Source organism: Anomaloglossus baeobatrachus, chromosome 2 (assembly GCF_048569485.1).
Source record: "Anomaloglossus baeobatrachus isolate aAnoBae1 chromosome 2, aAnoBae1.hap1, whole genome shotgun sequence".
NCBI lineage: Eukaryota > Metazoa > Chordata > Amphibia > Anura > Aromobatidae > Anomaloglossus > Anomaloglossus baeobatrachus.
In genome coordinates, this window is record NC_134354.1 from 348,532,774 (window position 1) to 348,552,645 (window position 19,872).

The following is a 19,872-nucleotide window of genomic DNA, read 5'->3' on the forward strand; positions in this document are numbered from 1 at the left end:
AGTGTAACCCCTCCCCTCTGCCTATACACCCTCCCGTGGATCACGGGCTCCTCAGTTTTGGTGCAAAAGCAGGAAGGAGAAAACTTATGAATTGGTCTAGGGTAAATTCAATCCGAAGGATGTTCGGAGAACTGAACCATGAACCAAAAGAACAATTCAACATGAACAACATGTGTACACAAAAGAACAACCAGCCCCGAAGGGAACAGGGGCGGGTGCTGGGTCTCCCAATAGGAGCTAGAAGAAAAGGAATTTACGGTAAGTAAACAAAATTCCCTTCTTCTTTGTCGCTCCATTGGGAGACCCAGACAATTGGGACGTCCAAGAGCAGTCCCTGGGTGGGTAAAAGAATACCTCAATAAAAAGAGCCGAAACGGCCCTCCTCTTACAGGTGGGCAACCGCCGCCTGAAGGACTCGCCTACCTAGACTGGCGTCTGCCGAAGCATAGGTATGCACTTGATAGTGTTTCGTGAAAGTGTGCAGACTAGACCACGTAGCTGCCTGACACACCTGCTGAGCCGTAGCCCGGTGCCGCAATGCCCAGGACGCACCCACAGCCCTGAAGGAAGCGGAAGCCCAGAAGAATGGTAAGCTTCGAGAATCGGTTCCTTGATCCACCGAGCCAAGGTTGACTTGGAAGCCTGCGAACCCTTACGCTGGCCAGCGACAAGGACAAAGAGCGCATCTGAACGACGCAGGGGCACCGTGCGAGACACGTAGAGCCGGAGTGCTCTCACCAGATCCAAAGAGTGCAAATCCTTTTCACATTGGTGAATTGGATTAGGGCAAAATGAAGGCAAGGAGATATCCTGATTGAGATGAAAAGGAGATACCACCTTAGGGAGAAATTCCGGGACCGAACGCAGAACCACCTTATCCTGGTGAAACACCAGGAAGGGGGCTTTGCATGACAGCGCTGTAAGCTCAGACACTCTCCGGAGTGATGTAACTGCCACTAGAAAGGCCACCTTTTGCGAAAGACGTGATAAAGAGACATCCCGCAGCGGCTCGAAAGGTGGTTTCTGAAGAGCCGTTAGCACCCTGCTAAGATCCCAGGGTTCCAGCGGACGCTTGTAAGGTGGGACTATGTGGCAAACTCCCTACAGGAACGTGCAGACCTGCGGAAGCCTGGCTAGGCGCTTTTGAAAAAATACGGAGAGCGCAGATACTTGGCCCTTGAGAGAGCCGAGTGACAAACCCTTGTCCATTCCGGATTGAAGGAATGAAAGAAAAGTGGGTAAGGCAAACGGCCGTGGAGGAAAGCCGTTATCAGAGCACCAGGATAAGAAGATTTGCCAAGACCTGTAATAGATCTTGGCGGACGTTGGCTTCCTGGCCTGTCTCATGGTGGCAATGACATCCTGAGATAACCCTGAAGACGCTAGGAGCCAGGACTCAATGGCCACACAGTCAGGTTGAGGGCCCCAGAATTCAGATGGAAAAATGGCCCTTGTGACAGCAAGTCTGGGCGGTCTGGAAGCGCCCACGGTTGACCCACCGTGAGATGCCACAGATCCGGGTACCACGACCGCCTCGGCCAGTCTGGAGCGACGAGAATGGCGCGACGGCAGTCGGACCTGATCTTGTGTAACACTCTGGGCAGCATCGCCAGAGGAGGAAACACATAAGGCAGTCGAAACTGCGACCAGTCCTGAACTAACGCGTCCGCCGCCAGAGCTCTGTGATCCTGAGACCGTGCCATGAATGCCGGGACTTTACAAAGCATAAAACTGAGGAGCCCGTGATCCACGGGAGGGTGTATAGGCAGAGGGGAGGGGTTACACTTTTTAAAGTGTAATACTTTGTGTGGCCTCCGGAGGCAGAAGCTATACACCCAATTGTATGGGTCTCCCAATGGAGCAACAAAGAAGAACACAGTAACTAAATATTGTGAAGGATCAACGATGTTTTGGGGTTACTTTGCTGACTCTGGCACTAGGTGCCTTGACTGTGTGCAAGGCATCATGAAATCTGAAGATTACCAAAGGATTTTGGGTCTCAATGTAGTGCCCAGTATCAGATAGCTGGGTTTGTGTCCTAGATCATTGGTCTTCTAGGAGGACAATGAACCCAAAACGTATTTCAAGAAGCCTCCAGAAATAGATGGAAACAAAGAGCTGGAAAGTTCTGAAGTGGCAGCACTGAGTCTGGATCTAAATCCCATTGATCACCTGTGGAGAGATCTTAAAATTCATGTTGGGAGAAGGTGCCTTCATATATGAGAGACCTGGAGGAGTTTGCAGAAGAAGAGTGGTTCAAAATTCCAGCTGAGAGGTGTAAGAAGCTTGTTAATGATTATAGGAAGCAATTGTAGTTATTTATTCCAAACAGCGTGCAACCAAATATCAAGTTGAGGGTGCCAACAATTTTGTCTTGCCCATTTTTGGAGTTGTGTGTGAAATTATGTTCAATTTGCCTTTTTTTTTTGGGGGCAGGGGGGGGGGGGGTCTTAATACACCCAAAAGAAAGCATTTGGAACAAAGTATGTGCAATTGCAATAATTTTCTGAAACAACTGCAAAGGTGCCAACACTTTCGTCCATGACTGTATAGCAAAAATCACAGTCTCCTTTGAAGCTCTTCCACACAGAGGATTTCATAGAAACACTGCTATAACAAGCACTGAGATCTTCAGAAAACCACCGGATGTCAACCCAACAGCGACCCGAGATCATGTCCAACTGTGATTGTTAGCACCAGGTCCAGGCTGTAGCACACAGTCATTACCTGCAGAGTATGGTGCAGGCTCAATCCATGAGCCCGCTCCGTACACACGCACCGTACATGTTCAGTGGATGTCATGAAAAGGTCATAGACAAACATGACACATTTTACAGGATTTGCAACTCCTGGTGTTAAAAAGGTGCAAAAACTGGTCAAAGACAAAAGTGAATGACATTTTTGATATTGCGCCAAACTCAGGAATCGTATGCGCCATTTTGAAGATTTTCGAGGAAACAACATCAGCAAATACAAACAAGACAAAAAAAGAAAAGTGACTTCAGTAAATCACAAATGTTGAATTAGGCCCAAAAATTTTGAAGCGTTTTGAGATTTGTAAAAATTCTGCTGTTTTTGCTGCAAATACTTTTTGGAAAACTCCGTGTGCACACTGCCTAAATCTGTCTGCTAGCGATTGTTATCCGATATCACCCAACAGATTGCGTTCACATCAGATCTAATATTTCCGTCATTCTCTTCGGTTTCACGAACATTTAGACAATAAGGCCAGCACTGGACTCTATGGCCCCTTCTATACATCACTTTTTTGCCATCAGTCACAATCCGTTGGCTCAACGGATCCGGCGCAGATTGTGGAAAAACTGATGCGACGTGTCTGTAAAAAAAACGGATCCGTCGCGTCAGTTTTTTCAGCCCAACAGTGTTTTTACACCCCATCTGAGCATACTCCGTTAAAAAAAATGGATTCGTTGCCGGATTCCGTCATTTGACTGATTATGACAAATCCTGCGCCCATAAGCTTCCAGTATACCAAACGATGGACGGCGACGGATCCTGCGCCCGACGAACGACGGATGAAACGTGAGGCCATACATCGCCAATACAAGACAATGAGAAAAAACTCGGATTGTGACTGATGGCAAAAAACGGATGTGTGAATGGGGCCTATCATGCACAGCAGACAGCCTCCCTCCACAGATCCGCGCACGGCAGACGGCCTCCCTCCACAGATCCGCGCACGGCAGACGGCCTCCCTCCACAGATCCGCGCACGGCAGACGGCCTCCCTCCACAGATCCGCGCACGGCAGACGGCCTCCCTCCACAGATCCGCGCACGGCAGACGGCCTCCCTCCACAGATCCGCGCACGGCAGACGGCCTCCCTCCACAGATCCGCGCACGGCAGACGGCCTCCCTCCACAGATCCGCGCACGGCAGACGGCCTCCCTCCACAGATCCGCGCACGGCAGACGGCCTCCCTCCACAGATCCGCGCACGGCAGACGGCCTCCCTCCACAGATCCGCGCACGGCAGACGGCCTCCCTCCACAGATCCGCGCACGGCAGACGGCCTCCCTCCACAGATCCGCGCACGGCAGACGGCCTCCCTCCACAGATCCGCGCACGGCAGACGGCCTCCCTCCACAGATCCGCGCACGGCAGACGGCCTCCCTCCACAGATCCGCGCACGGCAGACGGCCTCCCTCCACAGATCCGCGCACGGCAGACGGCCTCCCTCCACAGATCCGCGCACGGCAGACGGCCTCCCTCCACAGATCCGCGCACGGCAGACGGCCTCCCTCCACAGATCCGCGCACGGCAGACGGCCTCCCTCCACAGATCCGCGCACGGCAGACGGCCTCCCTCCACAGACCCGCGCACGGCAGACGGCCTCCCTCCACAGATCCGCGCACAGCAGACGGCCTCCCTCCACAGATCCGCGCACGGCAGACGGCCTCCCTCCACAGATCCGCGCACGGCAGACGGCCTCCCTCCACAGACCCGCGCACGGCAGACGGCCTCCCTCCACAGATCCGCGTACAGCAGACAGCCTCCCTCCACAGATCCGCGTACAGCAGACAGCAGACAGCCTCCCTCCACAGAACCGCGTACAGCAGACAGCCTCCCTCCACAGATCCGCGCACGGCAGACGGCCTCCCTCCACAGACCCGCGCACGGCAGACGGCCTCCCTCCACAGATCCGCGCACAGCAGACAGCCTCCCTCCACAGATCCGCGTACAGCAGACAGCCTCCCTCCACAGATCCGCGTACAGCAGACAGCCTCCCTCCACAGATCCGCGTACAGCAGACAGCCTCCCTCCACAGATCCGCGTACAGCAGACAGCCTCCCTCCACAGATCCGCGTACAGCAGACAGCCTCCCTCCACAGATCCGCGTACAGCAGACAGCCTCCCTCCACAGATCCGCGTACAGCAGACAGCCTCCCTCCACAGAACCGCGTACAGCAGACAGCCTCCCTCCACAGAACCGCGTACAGCAGACAGCCTCCCTCCACAGAACCGCGCACAGCAGACAGCCTCCCTCCACAGATCCGCGCACGGCAGACAGCCTCCCTCCACAGAACCGCGCACAGCAGACAGCCTCCCTCCACAGAACCGCGTACAGCAGACAGCCTCCCTCCACAGATCCGCGTACAGCAGACAGCCTCCCTCCACAGATCCGCGCACGTCAGACAGCCTCCCTCCACAGAACCGCGTACGGCAGACAGCCTCCCTCCACAGAACCGCGCACGGCAGACAGCCTCCCTCCACAGATCCGCGCACGGCAGACAGCCTCCCTCCACAGATCCGCGTACAGCAGACAGCCTCCCTCCACAGATCCGCGTACAGCAGACAGCCTCCCTCCACAGAACCGCGCACAGCAGACAGCCTCCCTCCACAGATCCGCGCACGTCAGACAGCCTCCCTCCACAGATCCGCGCACGTCAGACAGCCTCCCTCCACAGATCCGCGCACGTCAGACAGCCTCCCTCCACAAATCCGCGCACGTCAGACAGCCTCCCTCCACAGATCCGCGCACGTCAGACAGCCTCCCTCCACAGATCCGCGTACGGCAGACAGCCTCCCTCCACAGAACCGCGCACAGCAGACAGCCTCCCTCCACAGATCCGCGCACGGCAGACAGCCTCCCTCCACAGATCCGCGCACGGCAGACAGCCTCCCTCCACAGATCCGCGTACAGCAGACAGCCTCCCTCCACAGAACCGCGCACAGCAGACAGCCTCCCTCCACAGATCCGCGCACGTCAGACAGCCTCCCTCCACAGATCCGATCCGCGTACGGCAGACAGCCTCCCTCCACAGATCCGCGCACGGCAGACAGCCTCCCTCCACAGATCCGCGTACAGCAGACAGCCTCCCTCCACAGATCCGCGCACGGCAGACGGCCTCCCTCCACAGATCCGCGCACGGCAGACGGCCTCCCTCCACAGATCCGCGCACAGCAGACAGCCTCCCTCCACAGATCCGCGCACGTCAGACAGCCTCCCTCCACAGATCCGCGTACGGCAGACAGCCTCCCTCCACAGAACCGCGCACAGCAGACAGCCTCCCTCCACAGATCCGCGCACGGCAGACAGCCTCCCTCCACAGATCCGCGCACGGCAGACAGCCTCCCTCCACAGATCCGCGTACAGCAGACAGCCTCCCTCCACAGAACCGCGCACAGCAGACAGCCTCCCTCCACAGATCCGCGCACGTCAGACAGCCTCCCTCCACAGATCCGATCCGCGTACGGCAGACAGCCTCCCTCCACAGAACCGCGCACAGCAGACAGCCTCCCTCCACAGATCCGCGTACAGCAGACAGCCTCCCTCCACAGATCCGCGTACAGCAGACAGCCTCCCTCCACAGATCCGCGCACGGCAGACAGCCTCCCTCCACAGATCCGCGTACAGCAGACAGCCTCCCTCCACAGATCCGCGCACAGCAGACAGCCTCCCTCCACAGATCCGCGCACGTCAGACAGCCTCCCTCCACAGATCCGATCCGCGTACGGCAGACAGCCTCCCTCCACAGAACCGCGCACAGCAGACAGCCTCCCTCCACAGATCCGCGCACGGCAGACAGCCTCCCTCCACAGATCCGATCCGCGCACGGCAGACAGCCTCCCTCCACAGATCCGCGCACGGCAGACAGCCTCCCTCCACAGATCCGCGCACGGCAGACAGCCTCCCTCCACAGATCCGCGCACGGCAGACAGCCTCCCTCCACAGATCCGCGCACGGCAGACAGCCTCCCTCCACAGATCCGCGCACGGCAGACAGCCTCCCTCCACAGATCCGCGCACGGCAGACAGCCTCCCTCCACAGATCCGCGCACGGCAGACAGCCTCCCTCCACAGATCCGCGCACGGCAGACAGCCTCCCTCCACAGATCCGCGCACGGCAGACAGCCTCCCTCCACAGATCCGCGCACGGCAGACAGCCTCCCTCCACAGATCCGCGCACGGCAGACAGCCTCCCTCCACAGATCCGCGCACGGCAGACAGCCTCCCTCCACAGATCCGCGCACGGCAGACAGCCTCCCTCCACAGATCCGCGCACGGCAGACAGCCTCCCTCCACAGATCCGCGCACGGCAGACAGCCTCCCTCCACAGATCCGCGCACGGCAGACAGCCTCCCTCCACAGATCCGCGCACGGCAGACAGCCTCCCTCCACAGATCCGCGTACGGCAGACAGCCTCCCTCCACAGATCCGCGCACGGCAGACAGCCTCCTCCACAGATCCGCGCACGGCAGACAGCCTCCCTCCACAGATCCGCGCACGGCAGACAGCCTCCCTCCACAGATCCGCGCACGGCAGACAGCCTCCCTCCACAGATCCGCGCACGGCAGACAGCCTCCCTCCACAGATCCGCGCACGGCAGACAGCCTCCCTCCACAGATCCGCGTACGGCAGACAGCCTCCCTCCACAGATCCGCGCACGGCAGACGGCCTCCCTCCACAGATCCGCGCACGGCAGACAGCCTCCCTCCACAGATGCGCGCACAGCAGACAGCCTCCCTCCACAGAACCGCGCACAGCAGACAGCCTCCTCCACAGAACCGCGCACAGCAGACAGCCTCCCTCCACAGATCCGCGCACGGCAGACGGCCTCCCTCCACAGATCCGCGCACGGCAGACAGCCTCCCTCCACAGAACCGCGCACGGCAGACAGCCTCCCTCCACAGATCCGCGCACGGCAGACAGCCTCCCTCCACAGATCCGCGCACGGCAGACAGCCTCCCTCCACAGATCCGCGCACGGCAGACAGCCTCCCTCCACAGAACCGCGCACAGCAGACAGCCTCCCTCCACAGAACCGCGCACAGCCAGACAGCCTCCCTCCACAGATCCGCGCACGGCAGACGGCCTCCCTCCACAGATCCGCGCACGGCAGACAGCCTCCCTCCACAGAACCGCGCACAGCAGACAGCCTCCCTCCACAGATCCGCGTACAGCAGACAGCCTCCCTCCACAGATCCGCGTACAGCAGACAGCCTCCCTCCACAGATCTGCGTACAGCAGACAGCCTCCCTCCACAGATCCGCGTACAGCAGACAGCCTCCCTCCACAGATCCGCGTACAGCAGACAGCCTCCCTCCACAGATCCGCGCACGGCAGACAGCCTCCCTCCACAGATCCGCGTACAGCAGACAGCCTCCCTCCACAGGTCGTGTACACGAGCAGACCCCATAGACACGCTCTATAAGTGTAGTACGCGCTGGCGGCCGCTAGAGAGCGCTCACGTCCCCAGGTGGGAGGATGCACGGAGTTCGTAGTGACCCCCGTACTCGCCCATAGACTGCAGCACTCTCAGAGGCCACTTATAACTCTGGCTGTATCATATATAAGGGCAGAAACCGCTCTCTGCACAGAGAATACAGTGTCCGCCGCTCTTCCCACCGCCGGGCGCCAGCTCCACTATGCTGCAGAAAGAAGTCATTTGCTAGGAGAAAACCTCCTCCCCTGCCGCCTGCGCCCGCCATACTGCACTCTCATAGCCCCTGACTGCAGCACCAAACTCCCGTTTCACTTTGCAGCGCATCACTCCTCACCACTCCTCTGTCCCAGAGCCGCCTCTTCCACCATAAGATGGCGTCAGGGGGCTGTCCTCACCAGCGCCCCGCCTACCCGGCTGGTATTTCCAAGGCAACCGCTCCGAAGCCCACTTCCAAATGTGCTGGGGCTCCGTGAAGTCTTGGCGTGGTGGTCGGCGCTGGCGATAACAGGCCACAGCTGACCCCGGCAGACCCACACAGCTGACCCCGGCAGACCCACACAGCTGACCCCGGCAGACCCACACAGCTGACCCCGGCAGACCCACACAGCTGTCCCCGGCAGACCCACACACACAGCTGACCCCGGCAGACCCCACACAGCTGTCCCCGGCCCCCCCCCCACACAGCTGACCCCGGCAGACCCCACACAGCTGTCCCCGGCAGACCACACACAGCTGACCCCGGCAGACCCACACAGCTGTCCCCGGCCCCCCCCACACAGCTGACCCGGCAGACCCACACAGCTGAACCGCCGCCCCCCCCCACACAGCTGTCCCCGGCAGACCACACACAGCTGACCCCGGCAGACCCACACACAGCTGACCCCGGGAGACCCACACAGCTGTCCCCGGCCCCCCCCCCACACAGCTGACCCCGGCAGACCCCACACAGCTGTCCCCGGCAGACCCACACACAGCTGACCCCGGCAGACCCACACAGCTGTCCCCCGGCCCCCCCACACAGCTGACCCCGGCAGACACCACACAGCTGACCCCGCCCCCCCCCCACACAGCTGTCCCCGGCAGACCCACACACAGCTGACCCCGGCAGACCCACACACAGCTGACCCCGGCAGACCCACACAGCTGTCCCCGGCCCCCCCCCCACACAGCTGACCCCGGCAGACCCACCACAGCTGTCCCGGCCCCCCCCCACACAGCTGACCCCGGCAGACCCACACAGCTGACCCCGCCCCCCCCCACACAGCTGTCCCCGGCAGACCCACACACAGCTGACCCCGGCAGACCCACACACAGCTGACCCCGGCAGACCCCACACACAGCTGACCCCGGCAGACCCCTCACACAGCTGACCCGGCAGACCCTCACAGCAGACCCACACACAGCTGACCCCGGCAGACCAACACAGCTGACCCCGGCAGACCCACACAGCTGACCCCGGCAGACCCACACACAGCTGACCCCGGCAGACCCACACACAGCTGACCCGGCAGACCCACACACAGCTGACCCCGGCAGACCCACACACAGCTGACCCCGGCAGACCCACACAGCTGACCCCGGCAGACCCACACAGCTGTCCCCGGCAGACCCACACAGCTGACCCCGGCCCACCCCCCACACAGCTGACCCCGGCCCCCCCCCACACAGCTGTCCCCGGCAGACCCACACAGGTGACCCCGGCAGACCCACACAGGTGACCCCGGCAGACCCACACAGCTGACCCCGGCAGACCCACACAGCTGTCCCCGGCAGACCCACACAGCTGTCCCCGGCAGACCCACACAGCTGTCCCACGGCCCCCCCCCACACACAGCTGACCCCGGCAGAAACCATACACAGCTGACCCCGGCAGACCACACACAGCTGTCCCCGGCAGAACCACACACAGCTGACCCCGGCAGACCCATACAGCTGACCCCGGCAGACCCACACAGCTGACCCCGGCAGACCCACACAGGCTGACCCCGGCAGACCCACACAGCTGTCCCCGGCAGACCCACACAGCTGTCCCCGGCAGGACCCACACAGCTGTCCCCCGGCAGACCCACACAGCTGACCCCGGGCCCCCCACACAGCTGACCCCGGCAGACCCACACAGCTGTCCCCCGGCAGACCCACACAGCTGACCCCGGCCCCCCCCACACAGCTGACCCCGGCAGACCCACACAGCTGTCCCCGGCAGACCCACACACAGCTGACCCCGGCAGACCCACACAGCTGACCCCGGGCCCCCCCACACAGCTGACCCCGGCAGACCCACACAGCTGTCCCGGCAGACCCACACAGCTGACCCCCGGCACCCCCACACAGCTGACCCCGGCAGACCCACACAGCTGACCCAGGCGCCCCCCCCACACAGCTGACCCCGGCAGACCCACACAGCTGACCCCGGCAGAGCCCCCCCCCAGCTGACCCCGGCAGACCCACACAGCTGACCCGGGCCCCCCACCCCCACACAGCTGACCCCGGCAGAGCCCCCCCCCCCCAGCTGACCCCGGCAGACCCACACAGCTGACCCGGGCCCCCCCCCACACCAGCTGACCCCGGCAGACCCACACAGCTGACCCGGCAGACCCACACAGCTGACCCCGGCAGACCCACACACAGCTGTCCCCGGCAGACCCACACACAGCTGACCCCGGCAGACCACACACAGCTGACCCCGGCAGACCCACACACAGCTGACCCCGGCAGAGCCCCCCCCCAGCTGACCCCGGCAGACCACACACAGCTGACCCCGGCAGACCCACACACAGCTGACCCCGGCAGACTCACACACAGCTGACCCCGACAGACACACACACAGCTGACCCCGGCAGACCACACAGCTGTCCCCGGCAGACCCTCACAGCTGACCCCGGCAGACCCACACAGCTGACCCGGGCGCCGCCCCACACAGCTGACCCCGGCAGACCAACACAGCTGACCCGGGCGCCCCCCCACACAGCTGACCCGGCAGACCCACACAGCTGACCCGGGCCCCCCACCCCCACACAGCTGACCCCGGCAGACCACACAGCTGTCCCCGGCAGACCCTCACAGCTGACCCCGGCAGACCCACACAGGTGACCCCGCCCCCCCCCCCCCCACACACAGCTGACCCCCGGCAAACCCACACAGCTGACCCGGGCGCCCCCCCCCACACAGCTGACCCCCGGCAGACCACACAGCTGACCCGGGCCCCCCACCCCCACACAGCTGACCCCGGCAGACCCACACAGCTGACCCCGGCAGAGCCCCCCCCCCTTAGCTGACCCCGGCAGACCCACACAGCTGACCCGGGTCCCCCCCACACAGTTGACCCGGGCCCCCCCCCACACAGCTGACCCCGGCAGAGCCCCCCCCCCCCACACAGCTGACCCCGGCAGACCCACACAGCTGACCCGGCAGACCCACACAGCTGACCCCGGCAGACCCACACACAGCTGTCCCCGGCAGACCCACACAGCTGTCCCCGGCAGACCCACACAGCTGACCCCGGCAGACCCACACAGCTGACCCCGGCAGAACCCACACAGCTGTCCCCGGCAGACCCACACAGCTGTCTCCGGCAGACCCACACAGCTGTCCCCGGCAGACCCACACAGCTGTCCCCGGCAGACCCACACAGCTGTCCTCGGCAGACCCACACAGCTGTCCCCGCAGACCCACACACAGCTGACCCCGGCAGACCCACACACAGCTGACCCCCGGCAGACCCACACACAGCTGACCCCGGCAGACCCACACACAGCTGACCCCGGGAGACCCACACACAGCTGACCCCGGGAGACCCCACACACAGCTGACCCCGGCAGACCCACACACAGCAGACCCGGCAGACCCACACACAGCAGACCCCGGCAGACCCACACACAGCAGACCCCGGCAGACCCACACAGCTGACCCGGGCGCCCCCCCACACCGCTGACCCCCGGCAGACCCACACAGCTGACCCAGCCCCCCCACACAGCTGACCCCCGGCAGACCCACACAGCTGACCCGGGCGCCCCCCCACACAGCTGACCCTGCAGACCCACACAGCTGACCCGGGCGCCCCCCACACAGCTGACTCGGCAGACCCACACAGCTGACCCCGGCAGACCCACACAGCTGTCCCCGGCAGACCCACACAGCTGTCCCCGGCAGACCCACACAGCTGACCCCGGCAGACCCACACAGCTGACCCGGGCGCCCCCCCCCACACAGCTGACCCCCGGCAGACACCCACACAGCTGACCCGGGCCCCCCCACACAGCTGACCCCGCAGACCCACACAGCTGACCCGGGCCTGCCCCCCCCACAGCTGACCCCGGAAGACCCACACACGCTGCCCCCTGCAGGCCCTCACAGCTGACCCCGGCAGACCCACACAGCTGACCCGGGCGCCCCCCCCACACAGCTGTCCCCGGCAGACCCACACAGCTGACCCGGGGCCCCCCCTCACACAGCTGACCCCGGCAGACCCACACAGCTGACCCGGGCGCACCCCCACCCCCTCAGCTGACCCCGGCAGACCCACACAGCTGAACCGGGCCCCCCCCACACAGCTGTCCCCGGCAGACCCACGCAGCTGACCCCGCAGACCCACACAGCTGTCCCCGGCAGACCCACACAGCTGTCCCCGGCTGACCCACACAGCTGTCCTCGGCAGACCCACACAGCTGTCCCCGGCAGACCCACACAGCTGACCCCGGCAGACCCACACAGTTGACCCGGGCGCCCCCCCCACACAGCTGACCCCGGCAGACCCACACAGCTGACCCGGGCCCCCCCCACACAGCTGACCCCGGCAGACCCACACAGCTGACCCGGGCGCCCCCCCCACACAGCTGACCCCTGGCAGACCCACACAGCTGACCCGGGCCTGCCCCCCACCCCCACAGCTGACCCCGGAAGACCCACACACAGCTGCCCCCTGCAGGCCCTCATAGCTGACCCCGGCAGACCCACACAGCTGACCCGGGCGCCACCCCCCACACAGCTGACCCCGGCAGACCCACACAGCTGACCCGGGCGCCCCCCCACACAGCTGACCCCGGCAGACCACACAGCTGACCCGGGCCCCCCCCACACAGCTGACCCCGGCAGACCCACACAGCTGACCCGGGCGCCCCCCCACACAGCTGACCCGGCAGACCCACACAGCTGACCCGGGCCTGCCCCCCCCCCCACAGCTGACCCGGAAGACCCACACACAGCTGCCCCCTGCAGGCCCTCATAGCTGACCCCGGCAGACCCACACAGCTGACCCGGGCGCCCCCCCCCCCACACAGCTGACCCTGGCAGGACCCACACAGCTGACCCGGGGCCCCCCCTCACACAGCTGACCCCGGCAGACCCACACAGCTGACCCGGGCGCACCCCCCCCCCTCAGCTGACCCCGGCAGACCCACACATCTGACCCGGGCCCCCCCCACACAGCTGTCCCCGGCAGACCCACGCAGCTGTCCCCGGCAGACCCTCACAGCTGACCCCGGCAGACCCACACAGCTGACCCGGGCGCCCCCCCCTCACAGCTGACCCCGGCAGACCTACACAGCTGACCCGGGCGCCCCCCCCCACACAGCTGACCCGGGCGGGCCGCCCACACAGCTGACCCCGGCGGGCCGCCCCCCACACAGCTGACCCCGGCGGGCCGCCCCCCCACACAGCTGACCCCGGCGAGCCCCCCCACACAAGCTGACCCCGGAAGACCCACACACAGCTGAGGTAATGCAGCAAGTCAATATTGCAGTGTTGACCCTTCTTCTTCAGGACCTCTGCAATTCTCCCTGGCAATGCTCTCAATCAACTTCTGGATCAAATCCTGACTGATAGCTGTCCATTCTTGCATAAGCAATGCTTGCATTTTGCCAGAATTTGTTGTTTTTGTTTGTCCACCCGTCTCTTGATGATTGCCCACAAGTTCTCCATGGGATTAAGATCTGGGGTGTTTCCAGGCCATGGACCCAAAATCTCCATGTTTTGTTCCATGAGCCATTTAGTGATCACCTTTGTTTTATGGCGAAGGAGCTCCATCATGCTGGAAAAGGGATTGTTGGGCGCCAAACTGCTCTTAAACAGTTGGGAGAAGTTGCTCTTGGAGGACATTCTGGTACCATTCTTTATTCATGGCTGGTTGTTTTTAGGCAAGACTGTGAGTGAGCCGATTCCCTTGGCTGAGAAGCAACCCCACACATGAATCTTTTCAGGATGCTTAACAGTTGGCATGAGACAAGACTGGTGGTAGCGCTCACCTCTTCTCCTAATAAGCTGTTTTCCAGATGTCCCAAGCAATCGAAAAGGGGATTCATCTAAGAAAATGACTTTACCCCAGTCCTCAGCAGTCCACTCCCTGTACCTTTTTCAGAATATCAGTCGGTCCCTGATGTTTTTTCTGGAGAGAAGTGGCTTCTTTGCTGCCCTCCTTGAAACCAGGCCTTGCTCAAAGAGTCTCCGCCTCACAGTGCGTGCAGAAGCACTCACACCAGCCTGCTGCCATTGCTGAGCTAGCTCGGCACTGCTGGTAGTCCGATCCTGCAGCTGAAACAGTTTTAAGATACAGTCCTGGCGTTTGCTGGTCCTTCTTGGGCGCCCTGGGGCCTTTTTGGCAACAATGGAAGCTCTCTCCTGGAAGTTCTTGATGATGTGATAGATTGTTGACTGAGGTGCAATCTTTGTAGCTGTGATACTCTTCCCTGTTAGGCCATTTTTGTGCAGGGCAATGATGACTGCACGTGTTTCTTAGAGATAACCATGGTTAATTGAAGAGAAACAATGATACCAAGCACCAGCCTCCTTTTAAAGTGTCCAGTGGTGTCATTCTTTCTTAATCATGACTGATTGATCGCCAGCCCTGTCCTCATCAACACCCACACCTGTGTTAATGGAACAATCACTAAAACAATGTTAGCTGCTCCTTTTAAGGCAGGAATGCAATGATGTTGAAATGTGTTTTGGGGGTTAAAGTTCATTTTCTTAGCCAATATTAACTTTGCAAGTAATTGCTGTTAAGCTGTTCACTCTTTATGACATTCTGGAGTATATGCAAATTGCCATTAGAAAAACTTAAGCAGTAGACTTTGTAAAAAATTAATATTTGTAGCATTCTCAAAACTTTTGGCCATGACTGTAGAAGACTAGAAGACAGATAAAAGAATAGATAGAGGGATAGATAGAGTCCCTGTGAGCACACGCTGCATTTCACCCAAGCGGTAGTGAGTTCACATTACCGGCCGTGGGATATGCCCTGCGGTTACCTCTGCTGTCTCGTTGTGAGGCTGCATTCAGCGCTGTGTGTCAGTCGCGGCTGGATGCAAGCATCGGAGGACGTGGATTACGCCGGAGCTGTGTGTTTTGGGGGCGTTAATAAAAGGGGTGAACCAGGGGCTTTTTTGTGTTTTATTTAAAATAAAGGATTTTTCGGTGTATGTGTTTTTTCACTTTACTTACAGGTTGATCATGTCAGCTGTCTCATAGACGCTGCCATGATCAAGCCTGGACTTAGTGGCGGCGATCCGCCGCCATTAACTCCTTACATTACCCTGATTGCCACCGCATCACGGCAACAGGAAGAGCCGGGGACACTCCGGGACTGCCGCACAATGGATGCAACAGTCCCGAGGCAGCTGCAGGCTGACATTCTCGACTGCGGGAGTGGGGGGGGGGCATTAACCGTGGCCCTCGCCCTCCCTAGCCTGAGAATACCAGGCCGCCGCTTTGTGCTTACCTCGGTTGGACGGTAAAAATACGGTGGAGCACACGTGTTTTTTTTTTCTATATGTCCGTTTGCTTTCTATGTGTATTCTATATGTTTGTGTGTGTGTGATCTGTGTGTTTTCTATGTCTGTGATGTGTATGTGTGTGTTTACTCTCTGCTCCGCTTCCTCTTCCTGTCATAATGACATCAGTTCCCTGCAAACCGCAGGGCAGCGATGTACATTACCGCAGGTAAACTGCGAAATACTGGAGGGAATAACGCAGGAAAACAATGAACCGCACAGAATTTGCTGCCTGCGTTATTCCCTGCGGGATTTCACGATTACATTGCAGTCAATGGAGTGAAATCCCACACCGACGTGCGGAAAAGAAGTGACAAGCAATTGTTTTTGCTGCGAAAATCCCGCTGCAAAACATGCAGCTGTCAAAATCCGCATAGTGCGCACAGTATTTTTTTTTCCCATAGGTTTTGCTGGTGATTCACTGCAGAGATGTTATGAACATCACATGCAGTGAAACATGCAGCAAAACCGCAGGAAATCCGTGGCAAAAACCGGCACGTGCGCACAGGGCCTAACACTCTGAGACTGATCCATGTAGTCCCTAATGTCCCTAGATGGATCCTCCTCTCTGTGCGTTATCAGGTGCCTAGGCCCTCGCTGGCCCTGAACTCACCCTTACTAGTAGAGATGAGCGAACCGGTCGCGGTTCGGCTCGAGGTCGGTTCGCCGAACGGAGCTCCCGTTCGAGTTCGGTTCGTCGAACGTTCGACGAACCGAACTCGAACTGCATAGGAAACAATGGCAGGCAATCACAAACACATAAAAACACCTAGAAAACACCCTCAAAGGTGTCCAAAAGGTGACAAACAACTCACAACACAAACACATGGGAAAGTGACAAGGACAAATTCTCATGTGAAAACAACGTTACGAGGAAAAAGAGGACGAGAAACAGATATAGGCATGGCATGCCCTTCTAAAATCATGTAAAACACCGCAAGGTGACTCCAAGCGGAGTCTCCCTTTTTTCCAAAAATTGGGCCCCACACACACCCACCCCTTCAGTGGCAGCAGTTGTGCCCCAGTTGTACACTTCACAGCTAGATTTGCATCAAGCACATTCAAAAATACGCCATACTTAACCGTCCCCAGGATGACACCGGGGTAGGTAGCAAAGTCTTTGCTGAACCATGACTTGTTCATCTTGGCTTCTTTTAAAAACAATGTAAGCAAGGGTTACTCCAAGCGGAGTCTCCCTTTTTTCCAAAAATTGGGCCCCACACACACCCACCCCTTCAGTGGCAGCAGTTGTGCCCCAGTTGTACACTTCACAGCTAGATTTGCATCAAGCACATTCAAAAATACGCTATTCTTAACCATCCCCAGGATGACACCGGGGTAGGTAGCAAAGTCTTTCCTGATCCCAGCTCTATTCATCTTGGATCATTTTAAAAAAAACACAGCAATCAAGGGTTACTCCAAGCGGAGTCTCCCTTTTTTCCAAAAATTGGGCCACACAGACACCTTATCAGTGGCAGCACTTGTGCCCTAGTTGCAAATAGGATGTTTTGATTTGCATCAAGCACATTCCAAATCCACAAGCATTTACTCTCCCCAGCATGACACAGGGGTAGTAAATTCCTGGTGGATCCATGACTTGTTCATTTTGATGAACGTTAGTCTGTCCACATTGTGACCGGACAGACGCGTGCGCTTATCTGTCAGCACACACCCAGCAGCACTGAAGACATGTTCAGAGACAAGCTGGCAGCTGGACACGACAAAATCTCCAAGGCGTAACTGGAGAGCTCTGGCCATTTTTCTAGATTTGAAGCCCAAAATGAGCAAGGCTCCATTTGCAAAGTCATGGCATCGATGTTCATTTGGAGATACTCCTGTATCATCCTCTCCAGCCGTTGACTATGTTGAAGGGATATTTTATATATGTATATACATATATGAGAAAAACGGGTTTAAGCCGCGCTAAAGAAACGATATTTCCAAGATGTTAAATTTAAGATCTCTTTTTTATTACAGTTCCAACGCGTTTCAGAGACATAAACCGTCTCCTTCTTCAGGGAAAAGAGAAAATGTAAACCCGTTTTTCTCATATATGTATATACATATATAAAATATCCCTTCAGCACGATCATTACGGGGCCGCTGCTTGGAACCACGCTGACACTCACATGCTTTACAAGGAGTTGTGACTGGCACAACTTCATCAGGTGAGTGTTTCATCTTTACTTTCTAAACGGTTATTGCCGGGTAAGACCCTATTTGCGCCTTTTGTCTCCTCATTTCTAGCAGCCGTTGACTATGTGTCAGACTTGTTGTCTCTGGTGGCCTTGCAAAGGAGGGTCTAAAAAAATTATGAAAAGATTCCATAAAATTGCTGTTACCAGCACCAGATACAGTCCTACTGGTACGGGTAGACTGTTGAAGATGACGAGACCGTCCCATGTTTGTCAAGTTACAACTGGGAGAATCACTCCCTGCACCTGCACGGTTGTTTGGTGGAAAAGCCGAGCTAAGATCGAGTAACAGCTTCTGCTGATACTCTTGCATACATGTGTCCCTTTCTATGGCTGGAATTATGTCACAAAATTTGGACTTGTACCGGGGATCTAATAGTGTGGCAATCCAGTAGTCATCATCACTTCTAATTTTGACAATACGAGGGTCATGTTGGAGGTAGTGCAACAAGAAGGCACTCATGTGTCTTGCGCAGCCATGCGGACCAAGTCCACGCTGTGTTTGTGGCATAGAGGTGCTAACCGTTCTTTCTTCCTTTGACATCTCCCCCCAACCTCTTTCAACTGAAATTTGACCAAGGTCTCCCTCATTTGCTGAGTCTTCCATGTCCATGGACAGTTCGTCCTCCATTTCTTCATGTTCTCCTGCACCTTCCTCAACATTTCGCCTGCTACTATGCACCCTTGTTGATCCCTGTCCCCCATGGTCCCATGCCTGCCGCGTTGGTGATGATGAACGTCTGGACCTTGGTGATGTTGTTGTCCCTTGCGCATATGAATCCTCCTGTAGTTCCTCCCCTTCCTGTTGTCCCACCCCCTGACTCCGAATAGTGTTTAGCGTGTGCTCCAGAATGTAAATGACTGGAATTGTCATGCTGATAATGGCATTGTCAGCGCTAAACATATTCGTCGCCATGTCGAAACTGTGCAGAAGGGTGCATAGGTCCTTGATCTGAGACCACTCCATCAGGGTGATCTGCCTAACCTCTGCATCTCGTTGGCCCAGGCTATACGTCATGACGTATTGCACCAGGGCTCGGCGGTGCTGCCACAGTCGCTGTAACATGTGGAGAGTCGAATTCCAGCGTGTCGCCACATCGCATTTCAGGTGATGAACCGGCAGGCCGAAAGACTTCTGGAGAGATGCAAGTCGCTCAGCTGCGGCGGTTGAACGGCGGAAGTGAGCAGACAGTTTTCGTGCCCTGGTCAGAAGGCCATCTAGGCCGGGATAGTGTGTTAAGAATTGCTGGACAACAAGGTTCAACACGTGAGCCATACAAGGCATGTGTGTCACCTTGCCCAGGCGAAGGGCCGCACCCAGGTTTGCAGCATTGTCGCACACGGCCTTACCAGGCTGCAGGTTGAGTGGAGACAACCATTTATTAAACTCGGACCGCAGAGCTGACCACAACTCCTCAGCTGTGTGACTCCTATTCCCAAGACATGTCAAGCTAAAGACCGCCTGATGCCGTTGCGCTCTGCTGCCAGCATAGTAATGAGGGGTGCATGATTCCTTCTGCGCAGTGAGAACGCTGGTGGCCTGACCAGGCAGGCTTGGGGCGGAGGTGGAGGACCCAGATGAGGTGGAGGAGGCAGAAGCAGTGGCGGAACTTGGACAGACAGAGGATTGACACACAAGTCGTGGGGACGGCAAGACTTGTGCAGCAGACCCTTCACCATCTATCACCATAGTTACCCAGTGCCCAGTCAGCGACATGTAACGTCCCTG

At 58.8% G+C, this 19,872-nt stretch overlaps 1 protein-coding gene across 2 annotated transcripts in view; it reads right to left on the reverse strand.

Annotated features, from left to right (window-relative positions):
* Nucleotides 1-8,602, reverse strand: part of L3MBTL3 (L3MBTL histone methyl-lysine binding protein 3) — a 126,114-nt gene extending 117,512 nt beyond the window's left edge. For both annotated transcript variants that reach the window (XM_075335992.1, XM_075335991.1), the window contains exon 1: nucleotides 8,520-8,602. The gene's annotated coding sequence lies outside the window, so the exon portion shown is untranslated. The remainder of the gene's footprint in view (nucleotides 1-8,519) is intronic.
* Nucleotides 8,603-19,872: the final 11,270 nt, after the last annotated feature.